The sequence below is a fragment of the Passer domesticus genome, chromosome 2 (genome assembly GCF_036417665.1).
Source record: "Passer domesticus isolate bPasDom1 chromosome 2, bPasDom1.hap1, whole genome shotgun sequence".
Lineage (NCBI taxonomy): Eukaryota > Metazoa > Chordata > Aves > Passeriformes > Passeridae > Passer > Passer domesticus.
In genome coordinates this window covers 103,328,616-103,342,258 of record NC_087475.1, presented here as the reverse complement: position 1 = coordinate 103,342,258, position 13,643 = coordinate 103,328,616, and the positions used below count along the sequence as shown (strand labels likewise).

The 13,643-nt window shown below is 41.7% G+C and overlaps 1 long non-coding RNA gene across 1 annotated transcript in view; it reads left to right on the top strand.

The window, feature by feature from the left end:
- Positions 1-10,553, top strand: part of LOC135294639 (uncharacterized) — a 58,101-nt gene extending 47,548 nt beyond the window's left edge. The window contains exon 4 of the long non-coding RNA XR_010356736.1: positions 10,366-10,553. This is a non-coding gene — a long non-coding RNA (uncharacterized LOC135294639). The remainder of the gene's footprint in view (positions 1-10,365) is intronic.
- The last annotated feature ends 3,090 nt before the right edge of the window (positions 10,554-13,643 follow it).

The window sequence follows — 13,643 nt, the reverse complement described above, 5'->3', positions numbered from 1 at the left end:
ACCCAGGGTAATGTTCAAGTTGAATACCTAAAACAGAGTACTTTTCAGACTGCTTACCACTGCCTTCTCTCTGCCTTGAGGCTCTTCGGTGGTGTCTTGCAGAGAGTAGGGAGCTTGAAAGGTGTTTGGGTTGTCTTGCAAATGGGAGCTGGAGTCCCAGTATGTGATAGTGTCTGGCTGTGATCAGCCTGTGGAGCCATTTGGGGCTGTTGCCTTGTGAAGCCCTACAGTGCGAGGAATGGTGTGTTGGGGGAAGCTTGCTGGGTAGCAGGCTGGACAATTGGAATTATCAAGCCTGTAGCATCCACATTGAAGTCCTTTATTAATGAAGCCTACTTTGTTTGAAAGAGACACTCTGGTTAGGTTAGAGCTAGCAATAGTGGGAGTATATGACATGAACAAGAATACTATCACTCTTACCTCATTGGTGACATAAAGGTCATTTGGCTTTGGGTGAGTTGGTTGTGAACTTGTAGCAAGAGTTCTGACTAAGGTTTCTCTGTATTTTTGCCTTGGTTTGTGTCTCTGCATCATGGAAACTGTGAGTCTTTGCAGTCACAAGAATACTAGAAGAACAATAAATTATAGCAGGCATGAGTGCTCCCTTCATTAACATTACCCCAAATTATTAGTAGTCATCACTTTGAAAATAGGGGACCAGGAGGCTGATATCTGTCCTCTGTCATCAGAATATTCTGTGTGATTTTGGGGATTTTTTTCTGTAGATTTTGTAGGCCAAACAGTTCAGAGAAAATACAAAAGGTTAAAGAGGAGAAGATGACTGCCTAAATGGTGGGAGACACTAAAAGCAATTAATGTAGAGAAAGAGTAGTTCATCAACAGCAAAGCAGGTGAAGTCCTGGCTGGCCAGCCAGCTGTCTGCATCCATCACTGCTCTGCACCTGCACACAAACATTTTGTTGTGCATATCCTCCAGCTATTTGGTGCTAAGGAGGGGATGCTTGGGAAGAAGCAGAGACAGAACAGCAGACTTTTGAAGGGAATTTTGGATAGATGTAGGAAGAAAAAAAAAAATCACACCTTCTGGTAAAGTTGAAAAATAAGGTAGGAACACCAGGAGCTGGGCACTGGGAAACATCTTCCACCACATTAGGTGACTCAGAGGGGAAAGGAGGCAAGCAGTTGTACTGTGGGAGATTTTCCTTCCCTTTCCCACCCCTGTGCACAGGTTGAGGATGAATAGCCTTGCCTTCTACATCCTGTAAGGATGATTGCTGCTGTGCTATGCCAGTTGCATGGCTGCCAGCCTCTTCTAATTTGCATGTAATGTATGGCAAAGCCATAATGTCATTACATTGCATAGATCTTGCCAGAGACCACATTCAGAAGCCTGCCATGAAGTTTCTGGCTCTGACTCCACAGCATTAGTTACCCCATAAGCCCCTTTGGCACTGAGCTTCCCAAATCAAGTCCAGATGCCAATTACTTTAATGAGGCTGCAGATTCTAAAAAGGACGCCCCACCCACACACCTTGCCCCTGGCTACTGTTTCCCTGGGAGGAGGCACAGGCAGTTTTGACAGACGCTTATTTTTTGCAATGAGGCATGCAAAAACATCTGGGGAAAGAGGGGGACTTCACAGTTGTCTATAGCTGAGAAGAAAAAGGCAGCTTGGTGCAACTGACTTGGATGTCTTTGGCTGACAGATATGATGTGAGTTGTGCCTCATGAATGCAGAACAGCCCGGTGCCTTCAAAGTACACCAGATGCAGAGGTATCAATTTCCTGGAAACACTGCTGTTGTTTGGCTTCCTTCTTGTTATTAATGTTATACCCTCAGCAGGAAATCTGGACGTGAGATAGGGACACAGTTAGGGAAGGTTTGGGTTGAGGATGCAAGTGAAGGGCTTGCAGCCAAGCCTGTGGATGCTTGGAGGGAGCTTGGTGTGGACTAGCCAGGATTTTGTTGTGCTAAGGCTCTACCAGAGGCAAAGCCCTCCATGCACATGCCTACAAGGGCTTAAAAATAGGCTTTTGCTTCAGCTTTCACAACTATGGGTCTTGGCTCCCTTATGCCACAGGTGAAATTGCACATTTTGGAGGAAGTCACAGCCAGTATGCTCCTATCCAGGTCCACTCACTGGAATGCAACATAGACCCACAATATTAGAGAAGACTCACCCCAGCCACCAATGGGTGATCAATCCTCACATCTGTGAGGATTGCCAGATAGTTATAGATCCATCCTTTCCAGGCACAATCACCATCCAAAGGGATTCAATTGCATCTCCGTTGTAAACACTGGGACAGGGAAATACCATCTTGTTCAGCTCCTTTGATTTGTTTTGTGTAACATGAGAGGACACTGGTCTATAATCACAGAGCCTGAGTGCTGCTGCAATCCATCTGTTGAGATGGTGACAGCAGCTCATAAATGAAAGAAATCCACTGAAATCAGTGGAGTTGTTACCACTCTTGTGGGACTGAGGCCAAGGTGGGAACAGGGATTGGAGTAACACTGTGATTGTGGAGCAATTAATTTCTTCTGCCTGTGCCTCAGTTTCTCCATCTGAACCTGTTGAGGACATACATTTATGTTACATTGTGTGTTTGAGATTGCTGTGTTGTCTGCGAAGGTGGTTGTAATCCTCAGGTGTTGTGGGAGTGGGAAGGATTATCATCATTATTTCTGACAGGCAGCTATAATTCATCTTTGCTTACCAGACCCCTATGGTAGTTTTATTGTGAAATGAGTAAAGGTTATTTCAGCCTGGGAATCATGTGAGCTTATTTGTTGTTGAGACTGATAATAAATTGGATCCAGATAGTGTTGCCTGAGCTGTGCAAACAGAGAAAATTTTATGATTCTTAATTTAATTTGTGCTTTCTATTTCACACTATTTGTATTCTCTCAAAGTCTGAAAACACTTCTTCACCATTTGGTCTTGACTTTTCCCATTTGATGAATGGTGATTATTTCCTTTTCTTCTTTCCTGAATTTTTTCTCTGTTTTGTATAAAATATGAAACAATGATTTAATTAAGCTCTCAAAAGTAAAGCTTTTTCAAGTTATTTTAAGCTCCCTCCACTGGAGGCTTCTGCAACAGCATTGGAGAATGAATTTACTTGAGATAAATACCACTGGACTTGATTTTATGCTGTGCATTCCTGTAAGGATTATACAAAAGGGAGGTGGTGTTTACCTTTTCTTTAGGTACAGCATTTTCTGTATGGGATCCTAAAGCACTTGACGTACACTAACAGCTTAACCCTCACCAGAGACCTTTGGGAAGCAAATGCAGTAATTTCAGAGCAAGATATACGGCTCCAGTTAATAAGCAATCTTAAGGGATGTATCAAGGAATAGGATGAGAGGAGAAATGCAGGATCATGGTGAAAACTGCAGAGAAGTTTCTTGCCCCATTTTGAGTGGACAGCAAATGTAGTAGCAGAAGAGAAGGTGGTATTGTCCAAACTGAGAAGGCTAGGAAAAGGAATCAAATGAAAGGCTCACAGAACTGAATGAAATAAATTCACAAAATGCAAGTATTCATCACACCACCTTTCCTCCTAAGTGTCACCACCCACTCTTCTATCCCATGCCTTCTTCTCAGAAGGACTTCTTTTTAAAATCCTGTTGCATGTTTATCTGCAGTGAAATCACTCTGGAAACCTGCTGCTTGGAGCACTGCCTGCAGTGATGTTGCTGCAGGCCACCCTGGCCCTCCCCACCTCTGCACAGAGAACCCTCCCTTTGCAGGGAGAGCTTTGCAAAGGTGTGGATGAGGGTGCAGAGAGAAAGCTGCATCTCATGGTGGGTTTTTATGAATTTTTGTGTAAGGCTTCTGCTAGCTGTTTAATAACCCAGTATTGATTAAAGAGGTCCTTTACTATCAACTTATTTGGTTTTCTGCAATGAGCTAATGTTTAATTAATGTGTAATAACTTTTGCGACCAAATGTATCCTTTTAGATTTACTGTAGGGGACAGTTTGAAAATCAGCTTAAGTGGCCAATGACTGCAAATATATTTATTAAGGTTTAAACATGTGTAAATGACTTGGTGCTTATTTGCAGAGCTGTTAAACTACAGTAAATATGTTATTTGTCAATTGGTGGTTAATTAACATCCATTAGTTCTCCATTAAGAACACAGTTTGGTGTCTGAATTTCCTTGCTTTAGTACTAACTTTGAATTAGGGCTGTCTGTTTTCCTATTCATACACAGCAGTTTTCAAAATCCAGTGCCAGTCCTTGGAACTTTTCCATGCAAGGCAGATGAAAAAAGGGACAAGGGGTATTTTATTATCCAATGTCACAGCTCCTATTTAGGAACTAGGCAGCTTCCTTCTTCACATAACTCCTAGAATTTTGTAGCCAGTGCAAGTTGTGGAGTTGTCCCAGGTGTTTAATGCCTTTGTGCCTCTGTGAGGATTTTAGGACACATTCGTGCAAGAGCTGCTAAGGGCTGCACAGATGATGCAGACGGGGCGGATAATGAAGGTTCTGTTTAATCCCCCCAAAAAAATTCCTAAGGTTGACGTTTCTGAGTGAAGGCTTTTTGGGGAGAAGTACAGGGAGTATCCCCTCTCAGCCGGCCGCTATGCCAGCAAGCAACCACAAGGTGACACTGTCCCAGTACATTATTTATGTTTTGACAGAGGAATGTATATTAATACATTTCACATAAATGATGGTTCTAAAAGTCTGCTCCCTGTTTCCTAACTGAGAATTAAAGGTCTGAGGGATGCATCGTTCACTTGTTATATCTAGAAATTAGGAAGATTTTCAAAATACCTCAAATTTCAGATGATGGAGTATGTTGCTTGCAGGTAGAGCTGGGGAAATTCCTGTTTCTTTCTTCGGTTATGTAAATACACAAGTAGAGAAATATAGGCCTGAGAAGCTTTTTTCAAGCTAGGCTTTTACCAAGAAATGTTTGTTTGTTTGTTTGTTTGAATGCTCTGCTTATTTGCTGGAATTAGTTTTGGATGGTTTCATTGACTGAGGTTAAGCTGTGCCGTGGGTGTAACTCAGGTGTAGAATTAATAAGTACTGCTGTAGACCTGACACACATGAATGGCTAATACAATACACATCTCTGAATGGGGCACCATATCATGTCTGTCAGGCTTTACAGTCAGCCATGGTATCAGAAACATCTATGGGGGCAAAAAAAAATCTGTAAAGTACACTAAAATCCAGGTAAAAGATATTTTTGTGAGAGCAAACTTTGGACCTGACTTTCCCCAGGTTCATTTACATATACCCATCCTGATTTACCAGGTCAGGTTTAAAGAGTGAACTGGGCTGTTTGTGTGTGCAATCATGAATTACCAGCTGAACCTGATACTGTTCAGTTGCCACATGCTCTGTGCCTCCAAACATCTACTTTGGTTTCAGTACCATTAGCTAAATTGGTATAAGTATTAACTGCTTCCTGTTGATTTCTCCCTCGTGAACATGCAGTCTGCCTGTGGCTTGTTGCTTTGAAATTATTAAAGGAACAGTCAGAGAAAACAGTGTAAGTTTAATCAGCTCAATCTTGTTTCATCAGATGTCAAAGTCCCTGCTTCAGCAGCCTTTAGCTGGGACCACCAAGATAAATTGTCCCTTTGTGTGTGTAAGGGGAGCACAAGTGAAGCAATGAGACACTCAGGCCAGGTAAGGAAATGCAGTAAATAAGAATGGGCTTTTCTAGAAAAGCACCAGCTTCTTCAAGATCCTTCTGGTCCCATGCACGTTTCCAGCCTCACTGGGAAGGAAGCTTTTTGTGGTACTTGACATGTTACCCAGGTGCCTTATCAATAAGTATCTGGGTATGTAATTCCTGGCAAATCATATTAACAGGTTTGGTTGGGAGTGAGACACCTGTAAGTAGCAATCATGACTTGCCCTCCTCTTCTCTGACAATTCTAGAGGCAGTGAGGAATGTTTTGATGATGTTTTTCTGCAGAACATCAAGAGAGGCAGGCCCAGCCACAGGGAAAGATGGGGACAGGCAGTGCCTAACTAATAGAGTTATCAAGTTCAGTGGGGAAACATGAACTACAGCTCTCAGGAGGCATTCCCTTCCCACAAGCAGATGCATTGTTGAGAGACTCAAACCAAAATGCACTAAATTCGGAATGGCAAAACGTTTGGCTCCATTGAAAACAGCTACATTTCCTAATCAACCTTGGCACATTATTTAAGCACTCTTGATTTTTGAAATTTAAAAAAAAATATTTCAACTCTTATCTCTAATTTAGGTTGAATACCTATGATGAAGTTGTTGGAATTTTCCACAAGGAAGAAGTTCTGATTTGTTTTTCTCTGAGCTCAGCTTTAAAAATTGAGGTAGCTGCACTTGTTTCTGTGAAGTGCTTTGATATCCATGGATGAAAAGAACCATAGAAGTGCTAATTATTGTCATACTGGTTTTAATTATTCTGTCATACTGATGGAGCAACTGCCAGTTTTCAGCCAGTAATATTTTTTACAAGATGTTGTCCAGTCCACAGTTTTCACAGAAACAGATACTTCTTTTTAATTGTTGTAAAAGAAAGAAAAAAAAAGAAAATCCTCTCCCTCCTCAGCAGCTGCTAGAGTTCTCTAATGAAAGTTCAAATCTGCCTGCATTTGTAGAGAATGTTAGTATCAGGATGGTAATGAAGAGAGATGGAAAGCTCCAATTCTAAGATATTGCAGAGAAAACAGTAGGAAGAGCTAGCAAGGGCAAGAAGCTCTGAAATTTGCTGTCTACAATGATTTAAAGTGAAAAATGTGCTTCCCAAAACTTCAGGAAAGGTGTGATTTTCAACTCTTTTATTATTGCTGTTCCTGTTTTTTTTTTGAAGTACATTTTATTCTTTTTCTGGGAAGTACTGTATTTCTAGTCAGCTCAAACCAACTCAGCCGAACTGTTTAATTCAACCAGTTTGAAGAAAAACTTTGTTTAAGCAGCAGTATCACCAGCCCTCATGAGAGCTCTAGTTTGAAGGCCTCAGTGCTCTTATCTTTCCAGCCATTCTTCCTGGCTGTTCTACAACCTAAGGCATCCCTTGCTTCATCCAAGGCCAGTGTCATGTCAGTGGAACCCCACAGCTACCCTGGAGGAATGTGTTTATCCCTGCAAAACTACCCAGCAAAAATCTGAGTGGTTTCCCTAAGGTACTTCAGCAAAGGCATAGCACCTGGTGAGACAGCACTGACTGGAGTTTAATGCAGAGGGGAGAATTTAGGGCCATCCAAACAAACAAACACAAGTTTATCTGGTGTGTTCTGTCCTCATGGCCTGACCTACAACCCAGACAGGAACCAGGACATCTGTGGAAATGGTCTAAATCTGTTCATATTGCACAGCCATTCCCAGGGGAGAAGAAGTTGCCACTTAGTAAGGACATCATGAGTGGGTGCTGCCTTTTGCCTTTCTGTCTATGTCATTTGTGAGAATAAGATCAAGATGTGCAGAAAGCTTCTTAATTTCATAATTGTATTATTCCAATGTAGAGAAAAAGCACTTGCAGAAGACGCAACTGGCATTGGCATGTCACTTCCCCACCATCGTGGTTTTGTGTGTCCCTATGTCAGAAAACATATCTGGGGCAAGCAGTGACTCTTCACAACTGACACTTGGCTGTTGGTCTCCAGAAAAAAAAAATAACAGTAATATTCCTTTGGGGAAGAGACTTTTCCCCTGGTCTGACATGAGATATCAGACCACCAAAACAAAGAGATAATTTGCTTTTTCCCCATTATTACTCTTTGTTCACTTTCTGTTTATTTCCAGTGATATAGTCTAGTTCCTCAGAATCAACATGATGCAGCAAACCTAAGCAAAGCCTTAAACACCCAAGTCCTTCCACACATGCATTCTTTGTTTTACTGTTAATAAAAATTAAAAAAAAAGAAGGTCATTTATGTAAAAGTCTTTGATGCAGCAAGCCATAATATTGTGTTGGGGTTTATTAATGTGAAGCAGAAAGATTTTGCCTGTCACTGCAGTTACTACTCAGTTGTTGCCTGAGGATTATGAGGCTTTTAAACAGATAATATGCAGTTATTTTTCCTGTTCTGGAGAGAGCCTGGTGGTTCTCCATGTGAGTCAGCTATAAAGCAGAGGAAGCACACACAGTGAATATGTCACCAGGGCCTAAGATCCTCTTTTAGACTCTGTGATAGTTTTTGGTGCATGACTAGGCACCACTGTGCCTCACCATCTAGGTCTCTGGCCTAGTGACATCCGGGTGGCTGTCCCGTCTGAGCAAGTAAAAGAGCAGAAGAAAAAAATAGCTTGTTCTTTGGCCACTTGAGCAGAGAAACAGCACAAAGGAAGTGATGAACATATAGGGACTAGCCCTTTCTCTGAAGGGGCGGTTGGTATGGCTAACATGCTGCTGTACCTGAGAGACAGGGAATTTTCTTTTGGAATTCATGTTGAAAACCTAAATTGAAGTAATGTAAAAGTAGCTTGTAGGCTTGGGGAAATTCTTACAAAATGCTATCATTTGGGAAAGAAAAATCAGGATGGATTCACACAGGTACAGGAACAGGTAGCATTTTCTTTCCTACACTATGTTCAGAAGTCATGAACCAAAGCAAGACAATTTCAGGATGAGCCTCAGTTTGTCTGTGGGAATTGACATGCAGCAGTTGACAATCTGCCACCCTGCTGGCCAGCCTGCACCTCCTTGTGCCCAGGATCAGGGCCGTGCTATAAACCTTTGCTACTCTGGTCACAGGCACAAGGAAAGGCGATGCTGAGTGTGACACTATAAGAGCCAAAGTGCAGATGCAGCTCCCTGGCCTTGTAATCCTTTTGCCAAGAGTGTTTACTGGAGGAATGAAGAGAAAGGAAGCACGTTACCACTGCATCAGCAGAATGTCAACTTAGGATGGCTTTGCCAACATAGCTAAACCTCTGGGTCGTTCTCACGGGAGCTTTAAGGGGAAGCTGTCTTTGGGGCGTGTATTACCAGCCCAATGAAAACAAGGCAGTATGATTTTAACAGATGTTAAGCATAATGGCAAGAAGGAGCTTGAGGTTTAGGTAACTGATTTTTAATACATCATGGAAACATGCTGCCTTATTTGTGCTAAGCTGTTAGCACACATTAGCTAGTTAAATTCTTTGCACTTCTTAAATCCCAGTATGAACAGAGCAAGTAATAATTTATTTTTTTTAAAGAACATGTATACCAAGTTAAAATCCTAAATGCAGGCACTGATTGGAACTTTCCAGGGGTTTTTTTTATGAATATAAATCTTACTGTGGAGTTTCTGTATTTTCTTTTGAGCATGTCTGATGAGGGAATAAGAAGAAATGTTTCTACATTGGTTTTTCTTCTTTATTTCCTATTGCTTATATTCCAAATGTTGTTAAGAAATAATGAGAAAGCATTAATCATCTCTCTGGCTGGTCTAAGACAAAAAGGAGAATCTACAAATCATACTGAATGCTTTATGGGTTTTTTTGAAACACTTCCTAGTCTTAAACTCTATTTCCCTTTGCCTTAATTTTCCAAAGTTTTGTATTCTGACTTAGTATTAATTGGCAGTAGTTGCTGTATTTGCTAGATGAGTCATCAAAACAGCTTTGTATCTTCCAGAGGGATGTTAGAATTTGGCAATCTCTTCAACTCTGGTGAAATAATCAAGTATTGTCGTTTAACCCCAGGCACCAAACAAGCACCACCTGCTGCTAGCCCACCTTCCCCTCAGCTTGGTGGATCAGGGGAAAAAAAAGTAAAACTCATGGGTTGAGATGAGAAGTACAACAACTGAAACAAAGTAAAATACAATAAAAATAGTAATAAGAGAGAGAGAGAGATTAAAAAAAAAAAAAGAGAGAGAGAGATAGAGATAAAAACTCAATAAAAACAAGTGAGCCACATCTCAATTGCTCACCACTCACTGACTGATGCCAAACCCATCTCCATACTACAATCAGCCCATCCTCTGGGTGACTCCCCAGAGTCCTGTGTAAGCTGAACATGATGTTCTATGATACAAAATATCCCTTTGGCCAGCTGGAGTCACCTGTTCTGGCCGTGCTTCTCACAGTTTTTGTGCTTCCACTGGCAGAGCATGGAAAATTGAGAGGTCTTTGATTTATGGGAAGTACTAATTATCAACAACCAAAATATCAGTGTGTTATCAACATTGTTATCATACTGAATCCAAAACACAGAACTGTTCCCACTACTTTTTTAATTATTCCTTCCAAAACCAGGACACTGAGGAAGACTAGAACTTTAAGATGATGGGAAAAGTTGTCTTGAACTTCTGGGTTGATCGAATCAAGCAAAGTTGAGCAGCTTGTTCATCCTGTTAAGATTTGCCATGACAGTTCCGTTACCTTGATAATCATATTCTAATCACAAAATATTTCTCTATGTCTCAACCTCATCCATTTTTCTTGCAGCGATCCAAACATTTTTCAGCTTTATGGAAAGAAACTACAGGAACTAGAAACTATGGACACCACCTTCATTCACATTGTGAAAGTGCCCTCTTGACTGCAGAGCCAAGGGCATCTGTCCAATACTGATGATATCTTGAATCTTTCCTTAGAGAGTTGAATACATCTACTAAGCTAGAAGTATACTGCATGTTCCCTAGTCATCAAGACATTGATTCTAGTCTGGCCAATGTGTTAAAATGCTGTGTTTTAAAGCTGGCTCCTGAAAGTGAGGACATCTTTAGAAAGCTGAAAAGCTATAAAGGAAATTATAAGGAAGACTTGATTTCTGGGTGAAATAGGGGATTTTTTCCCCTTTCTCTTTGAGCTGATTTGGCTTATTTTCTTTTTGTAAGCACTGCTTCCTGGCAAAATACCACAGAGCTTAAACGCAATATTTGTCCTATTCAGTCATCCCAGTAAGTTGGAATATCACGTATGCCAGTCTCACCTTGTTTATGCTCATGCACACACAGAGCATGATGGTGTCACAGGCCTCTTTCCACAAAGGACTGCACCCTGACCCTCCTTCACCAGTTTCTTTCCTCACACACTTGCAGTGCCTGGAACATCCCCCACAGCACTGTTGTGCTGTGTAGGTGAAGTGGGAAGGGTTTGCCCTGTGTGAAACCTAAATCTGTTGTGCAATTCTCTGTAGCAGTTAGAGCAAGCCAGCTTCCAGTCTAAAGATTTAAGCAATGACACATTGCCACTTTCCTGTCTATGAATAAACCTTCTGCTTCCTAGGGCTTTCTCACTGCAGAGCTTTGAGGGACTGCAGGTGCATTATATATGGTATTGATGTCTTGCCATTTCCTTTGGGTATTGTTGAGCATTCATAGCCTTTTCTCTGCTTCAGTCAACTATGCTTGATTTGCACAGTGGCATAAAAAGAGCTGTCCAGTACAGAGCCCTTTCCAGAGTCACCAAATCGTAGAATGGCTTGGGTTTGAAGAGACCTTAAAGGTCATCTACTTTCAACCTCACTGCCATGGCCAGGGACAGCTTCCACTAGAACAGGTTGCTCAAAGCCCCACCCAGCTTAGTCTTGAATGCTTCCAGGGATGGGGCATCCACAGCTTCTCTGGGCTACCTGTCCAGTGCCTTTCCACCCTCACAGTAAAGGATTTCTTCATAATATCCAATCTAATCCTACTCTCAGTTTAAAGCCATTCCCCCTTGTCCAATCACTATGTGTCCTCACTAGAAGTCCTTCTTCAGCCTTCTTGTAGTCCAGCTCAGAAGAATGTAAAGCAGGAAGAGCCATCCAGAAGTTTTCTGTTACCTCTGTAAACATCTACATGATGGCTGTCAGCATTCATTTACAGACTTTGTTTACCAAAATACTTAAATTTCACTTCATCTTCTTTTGTGGCTCCCTTGTCTTTACTTGTGTGATAGTAGCCCAGATACATTTGTGTGATGGTTCACAGTGAGCAGTCAAGAGTCTCATATCAGCAGCAGGAGTCAATGGGCAAATATTTTTGCACAGATATTCCTGCTGCTTTTTGAACCTTGACCATTGCTTACAGATGTCTCAGACTTTAAGGAGTGAAATAGAGGCTGGAAATTTCAGCTGGTGTGAACAATGCATCCTCAGTGCCATCAGAGGTACATTGTGAACAAGGCATCGGCTTTTCATGAAGTGCTCGTCAAACACCAGCAGTGGACAGATTTCCTTCAGAAGGTTTCAAACAGCAGAATGTGATCTGTATGGGATACATGGCTTGTGGCTACGAGTTTGATCGGTGTGGCTTCTCAGTGCCTGAGTTTTATTGTTGATTGAACAATGGCAATAAGACTGGCAATTTGTGATTACAGCATATTCAGCTAATGCAGATATTTCCCAGGAGAATATTCTTCTGCATCCATGTTTGTCTGAGGTCAGAGGAAGAAACTTTTCAAAAAACTTACTGTAGTATATGTTTTGTTATATCCTTTAGTAAAGGAAAGGAAAGGTCTAGAATTAATCCATAACTATTGGGAGCCAAATCTGTCTGAAGCCCTGTAGCCCTTTCTCAATAACTAAAAATTCCCTTTCTGCTCACTGAGTGCATAACATATTTTATGTATGGTCTTCATGTGCCTCTTGGCTCTGGAGGATGGGCTCAACTCATGATAGGACAGACAGGACATATCAGCTCTCTCTATGGCATTGTGTCCTCTTGGGTGGTTGCTTGGTGTGTACAAGCACAGTCAGTACTTAAACAAATTCCAGTGTCATCAGAGACCTAAAGCACAGCACCTTCTGTGGCATGTCTCTTTAGACTGGGGTCTCTTACTGCTGACCATGTACGTGCTTTTGGGTGTTGGAAAGCTTTTACAGGTGAGTGGAGGTGACCCATTGAACATTGTTCTTGTGATAGAGGGAAATGGAGTTAAGGTATCTGCTTAGCTCTTTTTGTCATGTGATGAAGATGCACATGGGCAGAGGGTATAAGAACATGGGCTTCCTGCTGGCATTGGTTCTTGCATTCTCCTCTGCAGAAAATGTTTCTTGAGTAGGGACCTCAGTCTGAACGCTGCTTTCACTTCATATTGTGTTCTAATAATATCACATAAGAGACATGAAATTACTTTGATCACAGGGAGTAAATGCCACCAAATAGTCTTCTTCCTGCAGTCTTTTCCTTGCTGCATTAAAAATTCATGGGCAATATCAGCTTCTTCTTTTCAGGACTTAGCTAAATCAGCAGATGGTGAGAGTGGGCAGGAATACCAGGGCATGATGATGGACAGAACAGGGGTGTCCTGAATGAGCTGGGTACAGGAGAAATTTGCACTTAATTTGCTTATGCTGTGTCTGTCTGAAGCCATCCAGATTCACTGTTTGTTCCTCCCTTTGATGAGCAATGAACTTACTGGAAAATCGTTGTAGTTAAGTTAAATTGACATGAATCTGAAGGCGTGCCTTAATTTCTGTGTTTGCTTTGTTCTTTGTTTTGCACTCATTTTCCAGCCAAGAGCAGTTGAAGGGGAATGAGAGCAAGAGGCAGACTTCAAGAAATGAAATCATAGCCCCACAGAAATCAGTGGCAGAGGTCCACTTGATTCTATCCCCCTGATTCATCCAAGGGGCTACTACCCCTTGTCAAGGTTGCCTTTGACTTCTCAGACACTGATAGACAACTGAAATTAGGCGCCTTGTTCCACAGAATCCTCATCAGATCAGTAGGTTACCCCTTGCATTTGGCAGTAAGATTTTATCACCCCAAGCCTGTAGAAAGTTTTCCTGTCAGCTC